The 23,472-nt window shown below is 43.2% G+C and overlaps 1 protein-coding gene across 1 annotated transcript in view; it reads right to left on the reverse strand.

Moving 5' to 3' along the window:
* NCALD (neurocalcin delta) overlaps nt 1-23,344 on the reverse strand; it is a 366,474-nt gene extending 343,130 nt beyond the window's left edge. The window contains exons 1-2 of the mRNA XM_081816325.1: nt 23,242-23,344; nt 21,700-21,771 (exon numbers count right to left, since the gene is read on the reverse strand). The gene's annotated coding sequence lies outside the window, so the exon portion shown is untranslated. The remainder of the gene's footprint in view (nt 1-21,699; nt 21,772-23,241) is intronic.
* Between the last annotated feature and the right edge of the window lie 128 nt (nt 23,345-23,472).

Below are 23,472 nucleotides of genomic sequence, written 5' to 3' on the forward strand. Positions count from 1 at the left end.
CTATTCTCTTGACATGTTCCTTTCTGTGATCCACAATTCGATTTAAATCCCCTTTCCTCACAGAGGTTTTCCCTGGCCATCCAACAAGGTATGATCCCATTGTCAATCTACTCGGTGTGAGTAGATATAATTCTACTTTAATTAGAATTCGGTTTCAGTTCTCGGGCGCCTGGGTGGCTCAGTTGGTTGGGCGACTGCCTTCGGCTCAGGTCATGATCCTGGAGTCCCGGGATCGAGTCCCATGTCGGGCTCCCTGCTCAGAAGCAGGAAGTCTGCTTCTCCCTCTGACCCTCCTCCCTCTCATGCTCTCTGTCTCTCATTCTCTCTCTCACAAATAAATAAAATCTTAAAAAAAAAAAACCAAAAAATTTTTTTAAAAATTAAAAAAAAAAAAAGAATTCAGTTTTAGTTCTCTTTAATTCTACTTTAATTCTATTTTCTTGAGAGCAGAACCCTCACTTGCCTTTTGCAACCCCATATTCCTAGAGCCTAAAAGAGTGGATGGCACAGAGTAGGTGCTTGGTAACTATTTGTTATTTCTATGGAAACAAATTAGTTGCACATCCAAGTCAAGGGTGCTCCCTCTTCTCCAGGGTGAGCTAGGGAAAAGACATACGAGTCACAAGGGATTACTTCTCTGGTGACTTCTGAGAAATAGGATCACAGCCCTGAAAACATGGGCACAGCCAGAAGTCATGGATGTGTAGGGATTTGAGAAGGCTGGCAATTCCCAGATAACTGATCTATACTTTGTAGTCTTAACTCACATAAGTCATAGCCTGATGTGTAATGTCTAAGACATTACAAAAGGGTCAACACAGCATTAGGGGCCTGAAAAGAACTAGGACAGGAGACAAAAGTGAAGAAAGGCAAACAATGGGCCCATTCACTACATCTTACATTCATACCACACTTGATAGTCTGTGCCTACTTTCCAGGGTTCATAGTCACAACCAAGGGGACCCCACACCAAGCTCCAAACCCAAGGGTGCTCAAGCAGGAGGCGATTTCATTAGCTCTTGCTATTCTGTTTGTGCCCTCTGCAGCTCATCACCAAACATGTTTATTCCAGATCTATTACTCCTGATAAGGTCAACACACACAGATGCTGTTTCAACAGAAATTGGGTGAGTTACGAAGGCCAAGGCCAGGAGTTCTGGATGCCTACATGAGGCTGGATAGAGCTTATTTGTTAGCACCCATTTTCTGGCAATAATCAATAACTTCTTTTCAAAGTACCTCCCCATTCTGGACTCTCATCAACTTCCCCCATCATTTTTACCAGTGAAGCCTTGGTCCTCCTGCTCTCTGCCCTGGCAGCACCCGTCTGATCACCTGACAAAACAGAGTCTGCAGCCCTGACAGGTACATAGCCATTATTGTCAAATTTGAAATTATAGCATCATAAATCGTCACTCTATCTCTTTCTGTCATTTTTCCTTGGACTCTCCCACCGTCACCCCACTCCAGCCCCCCAACCAGCCAACACAACTCAGAATGTACTGCAAAGGCAGGGCCATGAAGCTGGGTACACAGCAGTCTCAGAGTAAGCCATTCACAGGATGTGGATGGCACTCTCCACACAGCCCAAGTAGCACCCTGGCAAAGGCAGGCGGCAGAGACGATACAAGAAGTATAGCGGGCGCTGGGGGTACGAGTCATAGGAGGAGCATGGATACATCTAAGAAGATCTGCCTTAGGACTAGGTCAGAAGAAGACCAAGAGTGAGAAAGAAGACTGGATGACCTCTATTTATCCTTCCACACCCCTGGAGACTGACCTGCGGGTACTAAACCACTAGGGCCCTCTCAAATAAATAAATAAAACCTTAAAATAAGTTTAAAAAAAGGGTAAGTCCTTATATATGTTAAGAAAAAAAAAAGAAGAAGAAGATAGCAGGAAAGGAAGAATGAAGGGGGGGAAATCGGAGGGGGAGACGAACCATGAGAGACGATGGACTCTGAAAAACAAACTGAGGGTTCTAGAGGGGAGGGGGGTGGGGGGATGGGTTAGCCTGGTGATGGGTATTAAGGAATTAAGGAGGGCACGTATTGCATGGAGCACTGGGTGTTATACGCAAACAATGAATCACGGAACACTACATCAAAAACTAATGATGTAATGTATGGTGATTAACTTAACAATAAAAAAATTTTTTTTTAAAAAAGAAGAAAGAAAAATAAAAAAATAAAATAAAAAAGAGTAAGTCCTTATCAAAAGATAATAAGTCTATATCAAGATACAGAATTGGTCCTTGAAATATGGTTTAATGCTTAAGCACATTTGAAGTAAAAAAATGTGCCCATGCACACAAAGACTAGCATGTTCTCTTAAAACTGGAGGCACGCTGGGGTGCCTGGGTGGCTCAGTCGTTAAGCGTCTGCCTTCAGCTCAGGTCATGGTCCCCGGGTCCTGGGATCGAGCCCCGCATCAAGCCCCGCATCGGGCTCCCTGCTCTGCGGGAAGCCTGCTTCTCCCTCTCCCACTCCCCCTGCTTGTGTTCCCTCTCTCACTGTGTCTCTCTCTGTCAAATAAACAAAATATTTAAAAAAAAAACTGGAGGCACGTTGAGAATAATAAAAATTATAGCAGTAATTCAGACAAAGCTTTGCTGCATTAATTTAAAAGCCTAGTTTATAAAACACTTCTTTTTTAAAGATTTTATTTATTTATTTGAGAGAGAGAATGAGAGAGAGCATGAGAGGGAAGAGGGTCAGAGGGAGAAGCAGACTCCCTGCTGAGCAGGGAGCCCGATGCGGGACTCGATCCCAGGACTCCAGGATCATGACCTGAGCCGAAGGCAGTCGCCCAACCAACTGAGCCACCCAGGTGCCCCTATAAAACACTCTTAAAGAAATGCAATCATAAAGCTTTTAAGAAAACACCAAAACGGGAAGCTCTAAAATCTTGTGTAGTTGGAAAACAGCTATGAGGAGAGGACCAACTTTAAGGAAGAGATTTGCATCTCCACTGTTTGTAAATTCTAACTTCTTCCGTAAGTACTCAGAAACAATTTGTTTCTTAAAGAGCTTACTTTTCTCTAAGCAATGCTAGTTGCCCACTTGATTTCCTAAAGTTATATCCACAACTACATTAGTCCAAAATGGTAAATAAATATCAGCAAGCCAAATCCTAGCCCAGTGCCTATCTAAATAATCTAAATTCCAAGTCGACATCAAGATTTTGTTCGCATAATTAAGAAATGGAAGCGCCATATGCCTATGTCAGTGATATTTAGGCTGATGTTATCCTTAATAAAAAATCAGAAATAGGGCGCCTGGGTGGCTCAGTCGTTAAGCGTCTGCCTTCGGCTCAGGTCATGATCCCAGGGTCCTGGGATCGAGCCCCGCACCGGGCTCCCTGCTCTGCGGGAAGCCTGCTCCTCCCTCTCCCACTCCCCCTGCTTGTGTTCCTGCTCTCGCTATGTCTCTCTCTGTCAAAAAAATAAAATCTTAAAAAAAAAAAATCAGAAATAGTGCTCTGTCAAAAAGAAGAGCAAACACTTATTTGACCTTTCCATTTAGCACTCAGTAAAAAAAAAATTACACTTTTCTCAGCTTAATGCAACCTGAAAATTCAGAAATAAAATCGAAATTATTTTTATATTTCCCATTTATCAACACCTACCAGAAAAAGGTCTCATTAGCATACGTAGCACACCAAAGCAAGATGAACAAGCTTCATTTGGATCAAGAAAACCTAATACATTGGGCGCCTGGGTGGCTCAGTTGGTTAAGCGACTGCCTTCGGCTCAGGTCATGATCCTGGAGTCCCAGGATCGAGTCCCGCATCGGGCTCCCTGCTCAGCAGGGAGTCTGCCTCTCCCTCTGACCCTCCTCCCTCTCATGCTCTCTGTCTCTCATTCTCTCTCTCGCAAATAAAATCTTAAAAAAAAAAAACCTAATACATTGCAAATTTCTTCCTCAAACAAGAGTTTTTCATAACTAAATTCAAGACTGACTAAATTAGGGGCGCCTGGGTGGCTCAGTCGTTGAGCGTCTGCCTTCAGCTCAGGTCGTGATCTCAGGGTCCTGGGATCGAGCCCCGCATCGGGCTCCCTGCTCCGTGGGAAGCCTGCTTCTCCCTCTCCCACTCCCCCTGCTTGTGTTCCCTCTCTCGCTGTGTCTCTCTCTGTCAAAATAAATAAAAATCTTTAAAAAAAAAAAAAAAAGACTGACTAAATTACAAGATGGTATTTCCAGATATTTTTTTATTAATATGATATTAAGTTTTGAAAATCTCACAATAACCAGTTTTTACAATTTTAAGGAATCGAAGTCATTTTTATGAGATGTCTTGAAGAAGGTTTTTCAGTGCTTCCCAAAGAAGTTAATTTGTTAAGCCAAAGCCTGGTCCTGGAGGGCTTTGCCTTTGGGAGACCAGTGAATGAAAGAAAGCGCAGCTGGGAAATTACCAAGAAAATTGCCCCAAACTGCAAATGCTTACGGACTCAAAGAGATATTTGTGCCCACGTGTTAATCGCAGCATTATTCCCAATAGCTGGAAGGTGAACAACCCAGGTCCATTGACAGATGAACAGATAAACAAAATGTGCTATATACCACAATGGACTATTAATCAGCCTTAAAAAGGAAAAAAAAATTCTGACACATATACGATATGGAGGAGCCTTGAAGACATTAATGCTAAGTGAAATATGCCAGTCACAAAGGACAAATACTGCATGATTCCACTTATGTTAGGGACCTAGAGTAGCCACACTCAGAGACAAAAAGTAGAATGGTGATTGCCAGGGACCTGGGTTGGGGGAGAAGAAGAAGTTATTTAATGAATACGGAGTTTTGGTTGGGAAAGATGAAAAAGGTTTGGAGACGGACGGTTGGTTGCACAGTATGTGAATATTACTTAATACCACTGAACTGTATACTTAGAAATGGTTAAACGGCACATTTTATGCTATGTATATTTTACCACCACCACCCCCCCAAAAAAGCAAATGTTATAGGGGCAGACAGGCCTGGGGGGTGAGTAAAGCAGAGTGAGGTTTGTAACAGCAGGAAGAGTGGAGACTGGTGAACGAGGGTGCGTGGGTCCTCTCTAAAAAGAACAGGCGTTGCTCAGCTCGCTGACTGCTGCCGTGTAGGAATTGGACTAGTATTATAGGCATATATTATGATTTTTCAAGAGAAGTCTGAAATCCACATTTTTATGAGACATCTTCTATGTTCTTTTTTAAGTTGGCAACAAATTTTTTAAATTCCGAAAACACTACAGATCAAATAGAGCGCGTCTGCAGGCCTCTAGCATGCAGCTCTTGATTTAGATGGTGAGTTGACAGCATTCTCTTTAGGCACGAAGGCTGCACGATGGAGGGGAGCAAGCTGAGGCCTGAACAGCATCAGTTTGTGCACACGAGTTCTTTCCAGCCCGTGTGGCCGGCCTAGCCATCAACTCTAAAGCATACAAGTATAGCACAACCATAAGCTTATTCTAGGAAGCTGCAAACAAGTGGAAATGGGGTGTTTTATGTGTGTTTTGTTTTGCTTTTGTATATCTAAAATGACAGCCTTTAGAATTCCTGCACATGTAAGAACAGGCTGTTCATGCGTTGGCCAGTTTAACAGATTCCCACATTAGTCTCAGAGAAGAAACGAATGTTCCACTGAAGAAAGGGTGGAATAAAAATGTGAGCAGCATTTATGCAAATCACATGAAGGACAACTTAGTAGTATTAACACCCCCTAACTCTTGCAAATGGGGCTGTGGGAACCTGAATTTTAAAACAGAATCAATGTTGGGATGCCTGGGTGACTCAGTGGGTTAAGCATCTGCCTTCGGCTCAGGTCATGATCCCGGGGTCCTAGGATAGAGCCCCGCATCGGGCTCCCTGCTCAGCAGGGAGCCTGCTTCTCCCTCTCCCTCTGCTGCTCCCCCTGCTTCTGTGTTCTCTCTCTCTCTGACAAATAAACAACACCTCTAAAAAAAAAAAAAATCAATGTTTTAATCTTCTATCTCACAAACTTGGGAAACGGGGTGATAATTTCAAAATAATAAAACATCTTAGAATAAACTAACATTTATTATTAAAAGTCATTATTTTTAAAATGTGACTCTGGAACAGAACTGATAACCTTTAAAATGCATCCTCTGTTCTTCAAAATGACGAATTTTATTTTTTGTGCCTGTCCTATTATTCCTATTCTGTAGATGAACCAAATAATGACTTCAGTGTAAAAGTGTAATTTGAATTAATTGATTGCTACGCAGTAATATTCAATTAAATTTAACAAGTATTTAGTGCCCTTCTCATGTGGTACTACGTCTGGCAAAGCCTTTAATTCTCCCCTGACCAGATGTGGTCTCACCCTCTAGTTTTGGCTCCATATGTAACTACCATTCCTACCTCCCAGTTCAGGATTTAAGGCAAATCTGTTTATATTAGTCTGCTCAGACCGCCATAACAAAATACCACTGGCTGGGTGACTTAAACAAAGATACTTGTTTTCTCACAGTTCTGGAAGCTGGAAGTCCAAGATCAAGGTGTCATTTGTTTTTTTGTTTTTGTTTTTTGTTTTTTGTTTTTCTGGTGAGGTGCTCTTCCTGGCTTACAGAGGGCCACCTTTCCACTGTGTCCTCACGTAACCTTTTCTCTGTGCGTGTGAAGAAAGAGATCTCTGGTGTCTCTTCCTCTTCTCATAAGGATACAATAAGATTAGAGCTCCACCCTTATTAATGGCCTCATTTAACCTTAATTACCTCCCTAAAAGACCAATCTTTAAATACAGTCACATTGTGGGTTAAGGTTCAATATATGACTTTGGGAAAGGTGGGGGGACACAACTCAGTCCATGGCACCATCTAATAGTGAATTATACTGTAAAGAAAACCATATAATTGGAAGTTTCCAGTGAATGTCTTTAAAGCTTCCATTTGCAAATAACAATACTCATTTCCTGGTTTTATCAGAGGCTTAGCCATGGCAAAGACATAAGGTAAATCCCACACTCCTCACTTATACTGCACAATTCATCCTTGAAGGGGCAGAAGGACAATGCTGGGGTTCAGCAGAGGTCCATCACACACTACTGATGAGGAAAACCCTCAAGTTTCCAAAGGCAATATTGCAGAATTGTTTAAGGGAGTAGGCTCTGGAGAGAGCCTTGGGTTATATTCACTGATGGGCTGTGTGACTTTGGGCAGGTGGGTTACCCTCTCTGAGCATCAGATGCCTCATCTTTGCTTTATAATAGACCAGCCCCCTGCCTTTGTACAGGGAAGGGATGAGACTGATTTAGCTGATACTGTCAAGGCAACCAAGGGCAGTAAAGAGGTGTGTGGCCTGGGAGGTAACCAGATTTCTGCTTAATTAAAAGTAATGAATCTCCTATATGGCATCATGCCAGGGGGTCCTTCCTGGGGTCATTCAAATTACACTTGGTAGGGAATAGTCCTACTGCTAAGAATGGTAACCACTGTTTTAGAACAACAAAGTATCCAGAGATAAGACCCTTTTCTTGAGGATGTGTAGTGATTTCTCATATTTTGTGACCAAACAGCATTTTTTGGAATACTCTTCCACATTTGAGAAACTGCCTACCTTATGAGTCCTCACCTCCCCAAGATGGAGGTCAGGCATTTGCCTACCCAGCCTACCTTGTACCTAAGGTACAGGCATGTGACCTGGGTTCCATCCATCAGCAGCATCCATGCACAAATTCTTTTCAGAAGAGTGGGGTTGGGCGCCTGGGTGGCTCAGTTGGTTAAGCGACTGCCTTCGGCTCAGGTCATGATCCTGGAGTCCCGGGATCGAGTCCCGCATCAGGCTCCCCGCTCAGCAGGGAGTCTGCTTCTCCCTCTGACCCTCCCCCCTCTCATGTGCTCTCTCTCATTCTCTCTCTGTCAAATAAATAAATAAAATCTTAAAAAAAAAAAAAAAAGAAGAGTGGGGTTAAAGAAGGAAGTACTGGGGCACCTGGGTGGCTTAGTCAGTTAAGTATCTGCCTTCGGCTTAGGTCATGATCTTGGGGTCCTGGGGTCTGCCCCGCATCAGGCTCCCTGCTCAGCAGGGAATCTGCTTGTCCCTTTGCCCCTCCCCCCTGCTCATGCCCTTGCTCTCTTTTCAGATAAATAGATTAAAATCTTCAAAAAAAGGAAAGAAAGAAAGAAGGAGGTATCATGTGGAATTCACTGTGGTGGGGATTGGTGGAATGTGGCAGAGACACACCCAGTTTGCAGACGCAACAGTGATGGGAACTCTGGGAGCCCAGCAGAAAGAACTCACTCTCTGGTATGAGCAGAGGGACCTATGTTCTTTGGTAGCCACACTAGGGTCTCCACCGGAGCCGCCAGTGGTCTAATTTGTGTAGTATTCCTGGCTGCATGGCCTCCAAGTCTGACTCTGGTCCTCCCAGAAATTCTTCGAGCTCTTAATATCCTTTAAAAAGCCCTCCCTTTCTGTGTAAACTAGCCAGAGTGGGCACTGTTGTTTGCAATTGAGAACCTCAAACCAGCATAAAACCAAATCATAGTTGCACAATTAAATGAAAGTCAAGAGAAAAGAAACATTTTGGCATACAAACGGGCTTTTTAAATCCTATAAATATAAAATTTTAAATAAGTAAAAGAAATTAAGACAACTGTCCATAAAACTTTGATTGGCAAAAGAAGCCGATCGTTTGTTGCAAAGGACAGCTGGGACCATTGAAGTATGTACAGTAAGCAAAGAGATGGGGCAACTTTGTCAGCATAAAGTTTATCTACACACACACACACACACACACACACACACACAGACACACACCCCTACCCCCAAACTAATGCTCAGGACCTGAGGTTTCATAGATTCAACCTATATCTGTGAGCAAGAGGACTTGCTATTTTAACCTCTCCCTGCCTTGAAGTTTTGATTTATGAGATAGTTAAAAACAAAGCAATTATTTCGCAGTGGGTGTTAGGATCACTGATATATAAACAAGGCAATTTAATCATTACCTAGATAAACTGGGTCTTAGACCCTAGGCTCTGAGAAAGTTTACCTAAAACCTTTATGTAATTCACCAAAGTCATTTCAATGCCAGAATAACTTGGACTTTAAACAGAGGGCACCTAACAAAAGCCTTTCAAGTCTTAACCCGATACTTGATAAAAACTGAAGGCAAAGCCATCCTGCAATTAACTTTCCCAAGAAGATGCGTATCTTAATAACAATTTCCTTCGGTTTAAGAGCATCATCTTTCAGGATTAATGACCTAACAAACCGAAGATCTAGGCTTTTCCAAACACTTTGGATTTCCTAGGGTTTGGGAATTATCACATACAAATAAGATGAGGTCAGTGATCCAGACTGCTTACCCTGAGTCCCAAAACCTTGATTATGGGTTTCCTGTTATTCATAACATACCTGAACATATTCTGAAGTGGACATGGGTTATTTTTGCCTGGGCAGCATCCATTCTCATTCCTTTGAGTACTTACATCTCAATTGTCACTGGAGACCATACTCCCCCATTCCCAGTCCATGTGCTTTACTAAGAGGGTGGTTTAGTCCTTCTCCAGGGGTCAGCTTGACCCAGGACTGACCAATCAGCCTGGCTGCCATGTTTGGTTGAAAGACTGGCATGTAACCAATTCAGGGCAATGAGAATCGGAAATTTTGATGGAACTATAGGGAAAGAGAAGCTGCTTGCTGAGGTGTCTCATCTAGTAAACCTGCTGCTTCTGCTAGTGTCTGGATGTCAAGAACGCAGGGCCTGCTTGATGACGAACCAATGCAAAAAAATGCAGAGCAAAGAGATGGCAAGAGAAAGATTTCTGAGGATGTTGTCTGAGACCCGGATTCAGCCACACCTTTGCCTCTATAGTTACAAGAACCGATTAATTTGATTTTTTTCTAAGTCCCTTTGAATTAGGTTCCTATCTGTTGCAACCTAAAGAGTCGTAACAGATACAGATTCCCTTAAGCTGAGACTGTATAAAGGTATCAGAAGTGTTAAAGTAGTTAGCTTCCAATATTAAAGTGTAAAATGAGCTTGTACCAGAGATGTTAAATCCCTGCTATGAACAGCTTCCCATTCCAGCATGTGCTGCCTTACCCACAATCCCCTGCTCAGGGAAATGATGCTAAAGAAGTCTGTGCATGAGGCAGCCCACCAATGGACCTGGGATGAACAACCAACCCAAAGGCAGCTAATTATTTTGCTGGCCAGGCCCCAATGGCCGTGTGGACTGGCTCGGTGAGCTGGACCAATAGGAAGCCCTCACTTACAAGTTCAAGCTAGGAAATACTGAGGTCTCAGCCAGCAGCCTTATGGGTTGGCCATTCAGGGGCCATCTGTAAAATGAAGCAGCGAAAGAAGATAGGAGAGAAAAAGAGAGAAGGCAATTGAGCAGAGACCACATGACCTCTGAGAAAGATACTGACTCCCTTCCCAATTTTCCAGACCTATGTTTTGGCCACCATGAGACCCAGCTCTGCTCTGTTTCGTAGGCACAGAACCCCTTCAAGGGGCCGAGCAGTCCAGGGGTTAGAGAGTATGGCTCCCAAGTGACCACTGGGGTGTGAGTCTCGACTCTTGCTGCCCACCCACGCGCCTCAGGCCACATTCTCTACACCTGCTCCTCCTCAGGATAATAACACGCTGCTTCCCGGGGTAGGGGAGAAGAGTCTGTGTGAGAATATACTTAGAATAATACAATGATAGTTGTAGTGATGTCACAATGAGCCCCTTGTATTTGAATGAGTTGGAGTGATGTCCTAGTCCTTGATCACTGAGAGGGCCCAAACTAAAGCAACAATTCACTAAATGATTAACTTAAATATGAATATATTTCTACACAATAGATATATATAGAACTGTCAATGTCCAGATATAGCTACAGTGTAAAATCCTCTTTAACAGGAGAAAACCTTAGCCATGGATAGCACACAAAAGTGCTGAATCCGGTAACAGCTGAAAGAGAGTATGGGGCGCCTGGGTGGCTCAGTTGGTTAAGCGTCTGCCTTCGGCTCAGGTCATGATCCCAGGGTCCTGGGATCGAGTCCCACATCGGGCTCCCTGCTCAGCGGGGAGCCTGCTTCTCCCTCTGCCTCTCTCTCTCTTACGAATAAATAAATAAAATCTTTAAAAAAAAAAAAAGAAGAGAGTATGATGTTCTCATCCTCGTTCTATATTGTGCCCTCTTGGGTCCCCCACTGACCCCTGAGTACTAGTTAATTCTGTACGCCAGGGCTGAGAGGCCAACTCCCAAGACTTCTCCTCTCTGCCTATAACTGTTCAAAGCTTAGCCCCTCTTCAATTACAGTCTCCAGCTCTAGCTCTTTTTACAGCAAATTATTCTTGTGAGGCAGGTGCCGGGGGCGCGGTGTGTGTGCGCCCCACAAAAGATGCAGGTGCTGTGAGAAATAGGAGACTTTGGGCATGAAGGAAACAGCTAAGGCAAATCCAGAAGCCTTCTCTCATGACTCAAACCACTATACTGTGATTACTTCCTGTTTTGAGCAGGCCCACCCCTTCTGAGGTTGGAAAAAAATTCACCTCAAGCCTGAGGGTTTTACTCTAGCTGTTCTGTCCCCTTCTGTAAAAGCTACACAAACAACTGTACAGACTTCGTCCCTCTCCAAAAAATATTGTTCAGTCATTCTGAGCTGTTGGTCCGTGCTTTCCAGTCTTAAAAAAAAAAAATGTTAAAGAAAGATGATATGAATCACCTTTCAAATATCCTTTTTAGGGGCGCCTGGGTGGCTCAGTGGTTAAGAGTCTGCCTTCGGCTCAGGTCATGATCCCAGGGTCCTGGGATCGAGTCCCACATCGGGCTCCCTGCTCAGCGGGAAGCCTGCTTCTCCCTCTCCCACTCCCCCTGCTTGTGTTCCCTCTCTCACTGTCTCTCTCTCTGTCAAATAAATAAATAAAATCTTTAAAAATATATATATATCCCTTTTATTTAGGAAAAAAATCAATTTCCACAGGGGAAAAAAAAGTCCACACAAATATTCTTCAAATCTGTTCCCCAAAACGTATGAAGAATAAGAGGCTGGGGCGCCTGGGTGGCTCAGTTGGTTAAGCGACTGCCTTCGGCTCAGGTCATGATCCTGGAGTCCGGGGATCGAGTCCCAAGTCGGGCTCCCTGCTCAGCGGGGAGTCTGCCTCTCTCTCTGACCCTCCCCCCTCTCATGCTCTCTATCTCATTCTCTCTCTCAAATAAATAAATAAAATCTTTAAAAAAAAAAAAAAGAATAAGAGGCATACAGGAGTCCTGAGAAAGGAAGAGAAATTTGATTTCTTAAGGAAAAAAACAAGAGTCTTTCACAAAGACTCTGGTGTGTTTGGTTTTGCATTCTTTGCTAAAAGGCAATAATCAAAGGATTAAACTTAAATTCTCTAGGTCTTTCTCCCTCCCTTCTTTTGGTAGAATCAGGATATGAGTTTTTGAGTACGATGATTACTCTAAAAACCAGAGAACTAGCGGATTCTTACAGCTACAGAAGAGGACCAGGGGAGAGAAGAGCTAAACACGGCAGGCACAGTCCAGAGTTTCAGGCACGAGGACATTCCCACGTGGGGATAAGCCACTTTGTGACTTTACAGTCAGTCCTTGAATTACACGCTGATCATGCTACGTCTCTGATCAAGTTCCAACCTGGAATGCTTAGAATCTAGAATATCTTCTCCCCTAACAACAATGTTCTAAGCACTGACTACGTCACCCTAAAAGAGCCATCCTAGCCCCAGAGCTCCTAAGGAATCACACAGTCCAGACACAAGGCGTGACCTTCCTTTATGAAAATGCATTCAGAGTTCCAAATAGGACATAGCGTTTCAGGGCTTCTGACCCTACGGGACTGTCACCAGTGCCAAGACATCAGTGGTGGCCAAGGCCTGCCCTCCTTCCTCTCACCCCACCCACACTGACCAGCGAAGGGCACCAAGATGGGTAAGGGCAGAAGCAGGAGGGGTCCTTCTGGTCCCTCCTTCTGGTCCCCACTTGGCCGCTAGCAGAGAAGGCAGAAAGCAGGAACCGGAGGCCAGCAGGGTGGATGCCAGGGCCACGGCACGCAGGAACTGGGGGGAGGGAAGGAGAATTCTCTGAGGCTTGGGCTGGCCCGTTCCCCCAGCTCAGCTGGGGACTGCATGTGCTCTTAGCTTTCATTTCCACGTTGGTTGCTAAGTGCTAAACATAATGCAAAAGTAAATAGTTACACAGCACAGTTTGGACGACACAAAAACACACATCAATCAGCCAAGGAAAAAAAAACTCTCAAAGTTCCTAGGTTTATTTTTAGATCCTGGTTAGCCAAAATGAGTAACCTAAATGTCCAAAGGAAGAGACGCTGGGGCCGAAAAGTGTATTTAGAAACAGGAGACATTGATACTGCAGGTCTCTGGCTGGTCTTAACTTGTAAAATATGCATCGGGCAAGTCCTCAGGTGTTTTAAGCACCACACAGCAGTGCTTTGAATAAGGGTACAGTATCCAATGCACTCGCAAGACTTGTTCCTTAGAAAACATCATCCCCTGTCATGAGGCTTCAAGACATGAGAATAAGTGCAACACAAAATACTGACATCCTGTAGTGAAGGACTCAACTTAACAAAAGCAACTAAAACAACGCTAAAGTAATGAGTGTAAATCCGTTGAGGAGAGTAAAAAGTGTTTTATTCACCTAGTATTTCCCATATCCAGCAGAGTGCCTTGAACAGAGCAGACACACAACAAATGTTTATTAAACAAATAAATAACAATAATACTCCCGGAAGAGCGCTTATTTCTAGGCAAAACTATCATTTTGACCTCCCTGAGAGTCCCTACGTGGTGATCAACCTTGAGGTTTCAAAGATACATTTAACACTATAAAAGGGAATCAGAAGGAAAAACAGAACAACAGATAGCATGATAGAAAATGATAAATGGTCAGATGGAAAAGCAGGAATAACCCTGAGTGACTCACTGACATTTGCTTGCTTCTTCACCTGTAAAATGAGATTATATGTGTGGCTCTACCACCTGGTGGTAACGCCGTAGAGACGGATGAATAGACGCACCCAGGCTTCTCAGACACACCGGCAAGCTGCGTGGGGATGTCCGCGTTACAAGGACAGGACCCAGTTATTCTCGGTGTAAACACCTCATTCCAGGGAATTGCAAAATCATCCTTCCCTTAGAAAAGACCCTTCTGATTATGATGCCACTTGTTTATAGTTGGAAAAAAAATGCACAAATAAGAAAAGTCTCATTTGCTTTATGGAAAGTTAAAACAAAACAAAACACCGGGGCGCCTTGGTGGCTCAGTTGGTTGTGCATCCGACTCTTGATTTCGGGTCAGGTCATGATCTCAGGGGCGTCGGATCAAGCCCCACATCAGGCTCCATGCTCAGCAGGGAGTCTGCTTGAGATTCTCTCTCCCTCTCCCTCAGCCACCTCCCCTGCTCGCGAGCTCTCTCTCTCTCTCTCTCAAATAAACAAATCTTTTTTTAAAAGATTTTATTTATTTATTTGACAGAGAGAGAGAGACCCAGAGAGAGCACAAGCAGGAGAAGCGGGAGAGGGAGAAGCAGGCTCTCTGCTGGGCAGGGAGCCCAATGTGGGGCTCGATCCCAGGACCCCAGGATCATGACCTGAGCCGAAGGCAGACGCTTAACAACTGAGCCACCCAGACGCCCCTTAAATAAATAAATCTTAAAAAAAAAAAAAGAAAAGAAAAGAAAAAGAAAAACACCATTTAGTAAAGTGTGCTGGGACAATTAGTTAGCAAGTTAAAAGAGAAAAATAATCAGTTTGCCTCCTCATTGCCTCCCTGCTCTACACTGAAATAAATTATAGTTGTGTTAAATAATAATATGGGGCTTTTAATGTGAAGAATTCTTGAAAACCAGTAGAAAACAGAGCTATTTATCAAACCCTGTGAAAGAATGGAGCAGGCTGTTCTATCAATGGAAGAAATCATAGTGAAACATTTGCCCACTTACCAACTGAAAACCGATTCAAATGTGCAAGCAATTCACTGGGGAAATAACTGTAGCAAATGTGCCCAAAGATATTTTATTACAAATTATTAAAGACCTTATGCCCATGAGATATATTTTAATGAAAAACAAATCAAGTTTATGGAAAAATGTGTATTATATGACTGTTTTGGTAATAAAAAATGAGCCTCTTTGATCTTTAAAAAGACTGTATTTGTATGCACAAACAAGGAGAAAAGTAGGGAGACACACTTTAGGCCTTTAACACCAGCAACTGGGGAGGCATGGGAGTAAAGACTGGCCAGGAAAGCCCTTAATGTGTGTTTGTCCTGAATTATAATTTGAAAAAAAAATTAATTATGACTGATGCAAAAAACATCTAAAGGCAAAGAACATACAATAGAAAATCAGGAAAAGAAGAAATGCAACCAGTATACAATCTGAAAACAACTGTTCAACTCCACTAGTTACTGAAGAAGCAGAAAGGCAAATAAAGTATTTTTGGTGACCAGATTAGAAAAAGAGTTTCAAAGTAATGATATTCAAGGTAAGAGACAAATAGATGAAACCAACACAGTCATACAATGCGAATTGCTTAAATTTCCAAATTAATTTCCAAATTTCCATTTAGAAAGCAAATGGCAAAATGAGTTGAGAATTTTTAATAAAAGTTCAAACATCCAACCTAGTAAATCCACTGGAAATACATCATAGGCTATAATCTTATCTAGAGAAGAAGGTTTTGTACAAAACTGACAGTAGCAAAAAAAATTATTTAAAATTTTGACCAAATGACCAATAATGGAATGGCTAAGTGAACTGAGGTATATCCATTTGATGAAATATTATATGCCCAATTAAGCATTGTCTACAAAGAATATAAAACAAAATATAAAATTCTCACAGAAGTAAAAACTTCCATTTCTTTTACTCTCAGTGTTTTACTTTTGTCACAAACATGGGAGGGTTTTTTCCATACCAACCAATCCCCCAACTCTCCAGATTCAATTCTGATGCTAACAACCCAGAGTCAGTGCAGCCCCCACAGACTGAGGGCTCAGTCCCACAAGACTGCCCCCCAGTTCAAATGCCAGCTGCAAGTTCCAGATTCTTGTACTTCTGACCAATTGGCTGTAAATCAGGGGTTCCCATGACACCCTCCTCGGATTCAGTAATTCGCCACAACAGCCCACAGAACTCAGGAAAACAGTTTACTTACTAGATTGTTGGTTTATTATGAAAGGATATGGCTCAAGAACAGCCAGATGGAAAAGATGCATAGGACAAGGTGTGGGGGAAGGGGTGTGGAGCGTCCATGTTTTCTCTGGGCAGACCACCTTACCAGCACCTAGATGTGCTCAGCCACCTGGGAGCTCTCTGAACTCAACTGTTCAGGCTTTTTTCTAACTTTTTATTTCAATTCCAGTTAGTTAACATACAATGTAATATTAGTTTCAGGTGTACAATATAGGGATTCAACATTGCCATACAACACTGTTGCTTATCACAAGTGCACTCCTTAATCTCCACCCCCTATTTTACCCATCCCCCTACCCACCTCCCCTCTGGTAATCATCGGTTTGTTCTCCGATGAACAGTTAAGAGTCTGTTTCTTGGTTTGCCTCTCTCTCTCTCTTTTTTGTCCCTTTGCTCCTTTGCTTTGTTTCTTAAATTCCACATATGAGTGAAATCACATGGGATTTTATGGAAGCTCTACAATTATGTAGACACAATTGATTAAATCATTGGCCACTGGTGATTGAACTTCACCTCCAGCCCCTTTTCCAACTTCCTGGGGGTAGAGGAGAAGCCTGAAACTTTCAACCCTCTAATTGTATGGTTGGTTCCTTTGGCAACCTGCCCCTCTCTTCCTAGAGTCACCCCTTTAGCATAAATGCAGATGTGGTTGAAAGGGGTTTATTATGAACGATAAAGGACACTCTTCTTACCCCTATCACTCAGGAATTCCAAGGGTTTTTAAGGAGCTCTGTGCCAGGAACTGGGGACAGAGACCCAATATATATTTCTTATTATATCACAATATCGCAGCTTAGGGTATACGGTTAAAGGAAAAACTAATTTTAAAATTATATAAAAATATGACTATGTAACTAAGAAAAATATTTCTTCATAAAAATCATGAAAAGAAATGTTCCAAATATTAACCATGTTTGCCTTTGAATATTTGGATTATGGTAACTTTTTTCCTTCTTTCTAATTTTCTGTAGTATGCAGATCTTATTTCATGATAATGCCTTACTCTTATAATGGTTGGTCGAAGGTATGGAGGGAACAGTGGCCAAGGTCTGGGGAACATATTCTTTAAATGGCTGCATTTGAAAAATCTAAGGCACAGTCTCCCTGTTGCTCTCTCTAGAAACTTCTGAGGCCAGAACTGACTTCTGATTCTCACTGTTTGTCCTTTGGCCTGGCTTGAAAGTGGCTGTCATGTCTTCCAAAAGGTGAGTTGGTGGGAACTTAACATCACAGGCTTCCCACATCCCAATCCTCCGCTTCCAACAAGTCACAGTACAAAACCCCATCAAACGGCTCTTCCTGTAAGTGTTCTATTAGAAATTTTAGATCACATGTCTAAAGAAATGTGTGTGTGTGTGTGTGTGTGTGTCTGTCTGTGTGTCTGTCCATCTATATGCTTCCTCCTCCCTTTCTCTATCCTCAAGGGCAGCAAAACAAAGTCCAGGACAAAGATGTAGCAATCTACCTTACTTATCAAATGCTAAATCTAAGTGATAAATGATAAATCTATTTGTCTAAAAAGAATAACAATGCAAAAGAGTGAGAACCAAAGGAAACCCAGCCAGAACCATACCCCAATATTAAACAGTTTTAAATAACAACAGATTAAAGTCCATCTCTCCTCTCACACTTGCCATACAATCCAAATTAATAATCTCAGATCCCTGCTGCAGTATTTCAGACCCTATCCCTAATACTGAGTCAGGCTAAATATTTCCCCTTTGGGTGCATCAAATGGTCAGATAAACACTCACAATCTCTTATTGCATGGTACTTCAGAGATATGCATCATATATATCTTTACATAAAAACAATGAAACAACGGGAACCTGGCTGGCTAAGTCCATAGAGCATACAACTCTTGATCTTAATCTCAGGGTTGTGAGTTTGAGCCATACGTTGGGTGTAGAGATGACTTAAAAAATAAAATCTTTAAAAAATAATAATGAAAGAAAACAGTCCAAATATTAACGCCAATTTATAAAAGAAAATGTTAGTAAAAGATATTAGTAAAAAACAATTTTAGCGAAGGAAAAGAATGATCCCGGCTACCCGTGGCTCCCACACGCGCCTCCCTCCCTCCTCAGCCTCTGGGCAGGTGTTGAGCAAGACCCTCTGCTGGCATCAAGCAACCAGGATCATGAAAATCCCTTTTCCAGTGAAATAATCCCTCATCAAAGGGAAATGGAATCTGAAATGAAGACCCAGGCACCCAGGAGAACGTTGCTTCTGTGGAATGTTCTAATGCTGAGGGGATCTGCTGTGAGACCAACAAGTCCGATACATGTTTCTGCCTTTTTTCTAGAATAGGAAGGAACAGGCAGATTGGAAAGTGACAGCGACATTAGAAGCATCTTCGTGGGACGTCGAGCACTTTACTTAGTGAGATGGTGGATTACAATTCTAAGAGAGGAGCTCTCCAGAATAGCTGTTACCTGGGATAGAGAATGTTACAGAGCTTCCCAGAGCTCTTTAGCATTCACAGCTGGAACCAGCTTTCGGGAGGACAGTGACCACAACATACCTGAGAGGATTTCAGGGTATAGTAAAGGGAAACAGTCAGATGAAGTGCTTTTAGTAGTAGTCAATGAGAGAAAATTTGGTGTTTTACAAACCAAATGACCTAGGATTTCAATCTGGCTCTCTCGAGTAGTTATGCAGACTGACGCAAGGGAGTATCTCCGACTGTGTTATTTCTCATCTGTAAAATGGGGATTCTAAAAGTACCTACCTCATTAACCTCCCCTCGCCTGAAAAGGCTTTCCTGACCATGAGTGCTCACCCTCCCCCTACACTAGGATTCAATTACCCCCCTCATTTTTTCTTTTCCAGGATCGCTTTACACTAGTTCTGTTGTCGCTCGAATCAAGGAGCTCTGTAATGATTGGCCAGCATGTTTGTAAGCAAGTCAAAGGCTGGGAGCCAGCCTGAAACACACTTATTCCCCCTGAGTCAGCCCAGTGCCTGGAACTTGGTGTCCAGGAAGGATTCAAAATATATTGTTTGAGTGTAAGAGTATGACGGAAGCTCCACGGATCAAAGGCCAGTGATTATTGTACCTGTTAATTGTTTATTAGTGATATAAAATGAAAGATGAGTGAACAGAGGCATCTCCATATATCTTTTCACTGTATCTGTATCTGTATCTGTAAGAAAAACAACTGGTATCAACTACCCAAGCGAACAGACGATCAATACAGATTTCGTAATTCTGAATGAAGAAGGGACTGAATTACTACATCGGTTTTCAGAAAGTTACAGTCCCCAGATCAGCACCAGAGGAAGGAAGTTACACGTGGCCTTCCAATAATAGAAACAGAAGAAATAAACCAATTAAATGGTCTGGTGGAGAAAAGGAGAGTTATAAAAGGGCCTAAAAATAGTTTCCGTCTTATCCCTGCTGTAATAATAGCAGATTAGCATGCATTCTCTTGGAAATGTCACCTAGGCAACCAGAAATACAAAGACAGAGATGTTCAGAAAAATATATGTATATAAATCTATTTTTGCCACCTCTGAACATAAGTGATCACTATTGCAAGAAGGACCATAACTAGACTATATATAGAAAGAGAAAAAAGGTAAGTACAGAAGAAAGTCGCATAAGTAGGTATCCAGTAGGCTAATAAGATATAAAGGTAGGTCGCTATACAAGAAGCCCTAATCCATTGCCTCAAATTTGGGCCAAATATCTACTAGGAATGCTAGACGTATTTTTCCTACATTTTTTAAATCTCATGTTTTGATCTCATAAACCCAAGGCAGACTAATACAAAAGAGGGTAGGCTGACAAATTTTAAAACATTTGGAAAACTATCTTATGCTCCACTTAACTAGAGTGACTCTACGTCCCTGTTTGCCTAAGAAAGTCCCTGTTTGTGCCTCTTGTGTTGGTGTAATTATTAAAAAGTACTCCTCTTTCACTTTCAAAAGTATCCCAGTGTGAACAATAAATTATACGGTCCCCTTATATTTAACCAAGACATATTTCTTGACCAAGTAACAACATGCTAGCAACTACTTGAGAACGTAGATTAGTTCCAAAATATTTTATAAGACAGAATCCCTGACTTCCAGAACACTACAATCTGGGATGGCAGAAATAAGACCCAAAACATTAATGAAGCAGTGAAAAACTGATAATCGTTCGTGGAGTCCAGGCCGTTAAGTGCCGCAGTGCAGATGGGAGACCAAGTAGACAGTGGATGCCCTTGAGTGAGATACTCCATAGAAATTGTGGTAAAAGCAACCATGCTTCTTGAGCACTTCCTCTACACCAGGCACTGTGCTAGGCATGATGCCCTTATGATCTCACTCCAGGCTCAAAACAACCCTAGCAGTGAACTGTCATTATGCTCATTTTCTAAGACTCGTCCAAGTGTCGAGTATTCTCTGGTAAGAGAATTCAAATGCCTGACTCCAAAGCGTATGCTCCCTGCCCCTGTGTATGTGTGTGCGCTGCTTCCTGTTGGCCCAGGCTGACCCGGGTTTGGTGCAGCACTTAGGAGAGCCATCAGCTTCTCTTTCTGTTCTCTAGCAGCGCAAGGTGTGGTCCAACCCTGGCAGAGGGCGGCTCAATCAGCCAGGGCCCAGGTAGGAAACAGGGGGTGCTTTTTCATCCTACTGAGGAGTCCTCCTGTTGGAGAGGTACTGAGAAAAGAGTAAGGAAGGGTTAAGAAAAGCAGTGAAGGCTGGCAACAGTAGGAAGCCATGACCCTCCCCAGGCCTCAGGGTGTGATGTGGGGCTTGATGGGGGCGTAAAGGAACTCCAAAGAAGGTGGCTGGATGGAGAAGGTGCCTGGCAGGAGCTGTGGCCTTCAGCACACAGATGAAACCAACCTGCAGCATGCAACCCAGCAGGAGGGAATGGGGAAATGAACAGCCTCCCCCACTCTCCTCCCACTCTCCCAGGGGCAGGCTGGACCCCCCACCGGCCAAATTCTACCAGAAATCAAAGACACAGATGGCCCCTGATGCCTCTCGGGGCACAGAGCAGGTGGATGAGGGAGGAAAGAGGACACAGAAGAGCCAACAAGAGGTGTCCAGCCTGCTTGCTGTGTCCTTGCCCCTGCATAAGAGTGTGCTCCCACTGAGGCAGAGTAAACTGGCCCGGTCACTCTTTGCAGGGCCGTGGAAGGTGCTACATCAGCAAGATGATGTCATCCTCAGCCTAGGTGTGAGGCCAGAGCCAGTTCACCAGCAAGGGCCCCTCGTAGTTACACTCGGCCCCGTGCTTGAAAGGGCCCCACGCTTGGTCTAATGCTCTGCTGACACCATTTTGAAATTCTTGACAATTTTCGAACAAGGGCCCACATTTTTTCAGTTTGTACTGGGCCTCACAAATTAAGTAGCTGGTCTTGGGCAAGGCGAACAATTTTCCTCAGCTGGTGAGACTAAATTCTGTTAAGTATCACAAGATTCCAAGTATACTACTCAAAGCAAACAGACCCAAAGTTAATATTAACCAGAGTCACAATGATACAGCAGAATATATAGCATAAAAAAGTGAGGGAACAGTTTACCTTTTTTTTCTTTCCTCTTTCTCTTTTGAAGTCAAACTGCAAAGTGGCTGAGAAACCAAAATCAGCTGCCCCCTGGAGAGAAACGGAACTTAATTACAACGGCCTCTCCACAGCACAGAGGGAATGGATTTTGGCTCTTACCCAGTTAATGTGATCAGTGCAGACAACCAAGCAGAATAATTTATGCCCTGGGTGGACTCTGTTGATGTCCCCCATTTGATGGGATGTGGTCTTCAAATTAGCCAGGTAATTGCCAGAGCTACCCCTGACCTTGCCTTGTGTGCCCAGAGTACATAGGCCCCAGTTTGGGACAAGGTATTGAAAACACATGCATAGACGGCTCATTGATGGGCCAGCCACACTTACAAACCGTATTTCTAAGCTGATGCTTTCCAAAAGCCTAGAAACTATACTGCTGCTGTTTCCCTTTCCTGAGAGACCCCAACATCCTTAGCCTTCGTCTGAGTAATTACCATTGTGAAAGCATCTGGGAAAGTCCAGGTGAGAAGCCAGAACACGGCCAATGTCTGTTTCCTCCAAGGCCACGGGGCAAAGCAAAGCACAGAAAACTTCCATCCGAGGCAGGGATCAAACTGGTTTTTGATAGCCTCTTTCACTCACCCCTCCATGTCAGAAATAAGGGATGGTAGATTTCAAGTGTTTTATTTGTTTTGTTGTTTAAAGTTAGAATAACATTTCAGTAGATCAAATCAAAAGGGTTTACCAAACCTCGACTGTGTCAAGGAGCCTAGAATCCAGGTGGTACATCAAATCTAGGGGCATCATGACAGAATCAGAAGATCAAGGGTTGCAGTGTACCCTCATGAGCCCTGCAGTGGGGTGAATGGTGGCCCCCCAAAAGACATGTCCACCGCCTAACCCTGGGAACAGGTGAATGTGATCTTATTTGGAAAAAGGATCTTTGCAGAGGTCATTAAGGATCTCAAAGTAAAATAACCCTGGATTACCCAGGTGAACCCTAAAGCAAATGCTAACTGTCCTTATAAGAGACACCTGGAGATAGGAGGCCACGTGATCACGGAAGCAGAGATGGGTGTGATGTAGCCTCAAGACCCAAAATGCCAATAGCCACCAGCCACCGGACTGGACAAGCAAAAATTCTCCCGCGAAGCCTCTGGAGGCTTGGCCGTGCTCATACCTTGGTTCTGGACTTCTAGCCTCCAGAACAGTGAGAACATATATTTCTGCCCAGTTTGTGGTAAGTTGTTACAGAGGCCACAGGAAACTAACATAAGCCCTCAGCCACATCGTTCACCCCTGGCCTCAGCTTCACAACCACCAGGCATGGAAAATATGAGGCCTTCCAATGCAGCCCACTCTGCACCAGGGGCCGACTTCTGACCCCAGATTTTCTCTGATGCAATGCTTCGTGTATTTGTAGACCACAATAATTGGGTTCCCACAGAGCTTTTTCTGGCTAGAGAGCCCTTCAGTCATGCCTTGGGGGAGGTGGGCTCCCCCTCACAAGACACTGCTTTCTGCATTCATTCCCTCCTGCCAAAATAGCACAGAGAGAAATACCTTCTCCCTTGTTCTGGACACTCTTCTTCTAACATCGCCCAAGGTCTCATTCATGTTTAAGCAGCCAAGTTACATTGTCAACTCCTTTGGAGCTTTCAACTAAAAGCAAAACAAAACAAACTTATATCTTTCTCACATGTGTTTCAAGGATACACTGTCACCCCCACCAATTATAGAGAAAAGATTTTTTTTGATCTAAATATAATCATTCAGCTATGAAACATACATATG

Source organism: Leptonychotes weddellii, chromosome 4 (genome assembly GCF_054177405.1).
Source record: "Leptonychotes weddellii isolate Sample4059 chromosome 4, ASM5417740v2, whole genome shotgun sequence".
Lineage (NCBI taxonomy): Eukaryota > Metazoa > Chordata > Mammalia > Carnivora > Phocidae > Leptonychotes > Leptonychotes weddellii.